Below are 5,028 nucleotides of genomic sequence, written 5' to 3' on the forward strand. Positions count from 1 at the left end.
GCGCCGCCTTCGTCTGCGCTCCGCCTCGGAGGAGCTCCGCCGCCACCATAGCCAGATCCGGCCACGGGAGCCCGGCCGGATCCGCCGCCCCGCCGGCGACGACCTCGCCGGAGCCGCCGTCTCCGTCGCCCGGGTCCTCCTCTGCCTCCCCCGCGCCCAGATCCACCTCGCCCGAACCGATCCACTCCGCCCGTTGACTTTCCGCGAGGTCCAATTTTTCCCTAAGTCATTTTATCCCAGTAATTTTTTAGGCATTTTCATCATGGCATAACTCTGCATCCGTAGCTCCGATTCGTGCGTGTAGCATATCAAAATGTTCGTCTCGACGAGTACATCATTTCATCTCATTGCATCATTTTCATTTGAGCTCATCTTGATTTCCGAAATGCTGTTGGAAGAGGGCTATGTGATGAATTTGTCAGATCTGTTTCAGCAGATGACCTTTTGTCATTTTTGCCATGATTAATGTGTGCATGCTATGATCCTGAGCTCTACATGTGTTTTCTAGAATGCCATGTCATCTTTGTAGAGGTGATTTCCATGTATTTTTGTGATATTTGTGGTGACAAGCACAAGCATGCAAAGTAGCGTAATCGGTAATGCTGGTTTCAGGGACTTAGAATTTCACTAAGTCCTTGTCCTGTTTTTGTTGTTATGTCATATGTTCATGTTGTCTCCTAGTGATCCGTGCCTCTTTTGAGGATGATCAGTAAGGATGTTTTGTTAATATTGTGGTGCTCTATCCATCCATGTCCTTGTTTGCATTTATGGAGCACCCTAGCTTGAGTCAATCGAGCTCTACTTTTGCTATAAAATGATCCTAGCAGATTGTTGACATGTTTAGCGATTTTGCCAAGGATGTTGCTATTGATCCGTGCATGATATGTTGTTGTTCCTACCATGTCTAGATTCTATGCCATGTCTTCTTGATGGGTGTATGCTTAGTTTTTCATGCCATGCTCTGTAGTGAGTGCATCGAGCTCGTAAACATGTCTACTTTTTAATCTGTTTTGCATGCTCCAGTTTTTCACTTAGTTTGAATCTGTTTATGTTTTTGCTATGTTCACATGCTTGCAATTGTATTTTCTGATCCCTTTTGGCTCAAGGTCACTAAGGGCCTTTTGTTAAGTGCTTTGAGTACCTTCATGCCATGCCTTGCTTTGCCATGATATGTTCCTGTAGCATGTAGTTTTCATGCTCTAAAGATTGCTTCCTAATAATAAATTCTAGACTTGTGTTAATTTCACCAAGTCTGAAACCTGTTATCATTTGCTCTTTTGCCATGCTTGTTTGAACCTGTTAATGGAGGAATTAGCCATAGCTCAGTGTTCATCTTTTGACAAGCATCTTGAGGGGATCCCTGCCATGTATTTTGTTGCCACGTTTGAGTGCTGTAGCATATTTGTCTTGATGCATTTAGAAGGCTACTTGCTGATTATCGCAGACCGGTGCCATATTTGTTTTGCTTGCCATTTCCAAACCGTGCATCCGATTCCGGTGGTCTTTATATCGATTTCAACCGAAATCACCTCACCTTTCCAGTGGCACTCTTGGATTTCCAAGTTGAGGCCAGGTTCAATCATTCCTCTCCAAATCATGCATATGCATCACATGTCGCATCCCGCATATCATACCATGTTCGTGTGTTGGTTGTTTACTATGTTGTGTGCTTCTTTGAGGTGTTGCTTCTTCGGGTTGGTTCCGTTATCTCGCGTTTGTGAGGGCCCGTTCGACTATGTCCGTTTGTCTTCTTCACGGACTCGTTCTTCTTCCTTGCGGGATTTCAGGCAAGATGACCATACCCTCGAAATCACTTCTATTTTTGCTTGCTAGTTGCTCGCTCTTTTGCTATGCCTATGCTATGATACCTACCACTTGCTTATCATGCCCCCATATTGTTAAGCCAAGCCTCTAACCCACCTTGTCCTAGCAAACCGTTGTTTGGCTATGTTACCGCTTTGCTCATCCCCTCTTATAGCGTTGTTAGTTGCAGGTGAAGATTGGAGCTTGTTCCATGTTTGAAACATAGATATTTTGTTGGGAAATCACAATATATCTTATTTAATTAATGCATCTATATACTTGGTAAAGGGTGGAAGGCTCGGCCTTATGTCTAGTGTTCTGTTCCACTCTTGCCGCCCTAGTTTCCGTCATATCGATGTTATGTTCCCGGATTTTGCGTTCCTTACACGGTTGGGTTATAATGGGAACCCCTTGACAGTTCGCCTTGAATAAAACTCCTCCAGCAATGCCCAACATTGGTTTTACCATTCGCCACCTAGCCTTTTCTTTCCCTTGGGTTATGCAGACTCAAGGGTCATCTTTATTTAAACCCCCCTTGGGCCAGTGCTCCTCTGAGTGTTGGTCCGACCAAGTAGACTGCGGGGCCACCTCGGGGCAACATGAGGGTTGGTTTTACTCGTAGGATGTCTCATTTGAGTGTGCCTTGAGAACGAGATATGTGCATCTCCTATCGGGATTTGTCGGCACATTCGGGCGGTGTTGCTGGACTTGTTTTACCATTGTCGAGGATGTCTTGTAACCAGGATCCGAGTCTGATCGGATTGTCTTGGGAGAAGGAATATCCTTCATTGACCGTGAGAGCTTGTGATGGGCTAAGTTGGGACACCCCTGCAGGGATTTGAACTTTCGAAAGCTGTGCCCGCGGTTATGGGCAGATGGGAATTTGTTAATGTCCGGTTGTAGAAAACCTGAAGTTGATCTTAATTAAAATGCATCAACCGCGTGTGTAACCGTGATGGTCTCTTCTCGGCGGAGTCCGGGAAGTGAACACGGTGTTGGAGTTATGCTTGACGTAGGTTGTTCTAGGATCACTTCTTGATCATAGTTTCTCGACTGTGCTTTTGCCTTCTCTTCTCACTCTCATTTGCGTATGTTAGCCACCATCTATGCTAGTCGCTTGCTGTAGCTCCACCTGATACCTTTTTACCTTACCCATAAGCTTAAATAGTCTTGATCGCGAGGGTGTGAGATTGCTGAGTCCCCGTGACTCACAGATACTTCCAAAACCAGTTTGCAGGTGCCGATGTTACCGAGCAGGTGACGCAACCAAGCTCAAGGAGGAGCTCGATGAAGATCTTGTCCTTTGTGTTGTTTCATTCTAGTTGATCAGTAGTGGAGCCCAGTTGGGGTCGATCGGGGATCTATGTAGCATTTGGGGTAGTCTTCTTTTATTTTGGTTCCGTAGCCGGACCTTGAGTGTATTTGGATGATGTATTGCTTTATTCATGTAATTGTGTGAAGTGGCGATTGTAATCCAACTATGTATCTCTTTCCTTTATTTATTACATGGGTTGTGTGAAGATTACCTCACTTGCGACATTGCTTTCAATGTGGTTATGCCTCTAAGTCATGCTTCGACACGTGGGAGATATAGGCGCATCGAGGGCGTTACAAGTTGGTAATCAGAGCCTTCCCCGACCTTAGGAGCCCCCTGCTTGATCGAATCGCTGGTGTTGTTGAGTCTAGAAAAATGTTTTGAGTCATTTAGGATTATATATATCGGAGAGTAGGACTTCTTTTTACTCCTCAGTCCCTTCGTCGCTCTGGTGAGGCCTCCTGATGTAGAGTTTTGACTCTTCTCTTCTCAAATTTCACTAAAAAAATTTAGGATCATGCGGGTATCTTGGAATCGTTCCGATGGTTTTGTGACGAGAACATTGTTCCTGGTGCCTCCTGTCATTTAGGGGTTGTGGCAGTGTCCCGGGGAGTTAAGCTCCAAGGTGTTGTCGTCACAGTTTTATCATTGCAGTTCTGGAATACCTGAGATTAGTTTCGCTGACATCGAAAATCTCTTTTATGTAGTTGTTGGTGAGATAACCTCGACGCCACCTAGTACTGGGGCGGGAGTTCGGGATTATTGCCATAACTTGTATAACGGATGCTTTTCGAAGGTTGAGGTAAATGATTTCCGAAGGTTTCTTGGTTATGTGTTGAAGGATGGATACAGCTAGATGTAGGATTTGCTAGTTTTGGGTGAGATATTATGCTTCCCCTGTATCCCCAACACCTGATTGCATAACCGGAAAGTTTCGGGAGTTTATAAGTGGGAATTCAAGTAGATCTTAGGATATCTTTCCGACAGATGTATGATATGAAATTGGGGTTCGACATCTAGTGGTCCGCCTATCCACGGTTGGTTTTACAGTGGTCTCGTTGTGTCTTAAAGAGTCCTTGGCTATGCCGACTCGGGGACGCTTCGTATTTCATGTCCACTGCCTTGTACATGATGGTGCTGTACGATCGAGACCGTGTAGGCCCCACCACGAAAACTTCGGACGAAATCTCTATCATATGTTTGTTCCGGCTTATTCCGCAAGCCAATCCTTTGTTTTGTTTTGAGTTGTGGTATTCGAGTTGCTTCGAAGTCAAGTGTTGATTCCATACCCTTTCTAAGTGGTGTTCTCATATTTCTATGTGAATACTAATCCTTCTTGACCATCGAGACTGTCATGTCAATCCTTTTCAATCGGTGTGTTTCTCTTCAAGTGGATCTGAGTTTTTCAACATCCGCAAGATCAATTATCAGCTCTTCATGGTGCTCACTTCTTCCGCCCTAAGCTGTCTTTGTTTTTCCCACCCTCCCACCCTTTTTCTTCAAGGACTCAGATTTATTAATCAAGTATCCATCTTATGGTTGTGAAGTATCTTCGTTCTTTCCGTCAATGTTCTTATCCGGTGATTCTCAAGAAGATACTAACGGAGCTTCAAGTTATCATTATTCGCTCTTTTTCTTCCCCGGTGGAACCAATTCAAGCTTTTGGTGTTCATCCTATCCTTTTTCTTCGAGGCAAATACCTTCTTATGCCGGTGCACCTCATAATCTTCCACTTCTCGCTATTCAATTGTTCCGGAGTGTTCAAGATATCTCGAGTCTGTTATCTCATTCAAGTCTTTTAATTCAACTGGTGCAACCTCTCTTTTAAATCATTTCAATGGTGTTTCTTTTGAGTGGGCCCTAACCCACAAGTCTTTTCCTAGGATCTTACCTGACTCTTCTTATTTTAC

This window comes from Triticum aestivum, chromosome 5A, assembly GCF_018294505.1.
Source record: "Triticum aestivum cultivar Chinese Spring chromosome 5A, IWGSC CS RefSeq v2.1, whole genome shotgun sequence".
In the NCBI taxonomy this organism is placed as follows: Eukaryota; Viridiplantae; Streptophyta; class Magnoliopsida; order Poales; family Poaceae; genus Triticum; species Triticum aestivum.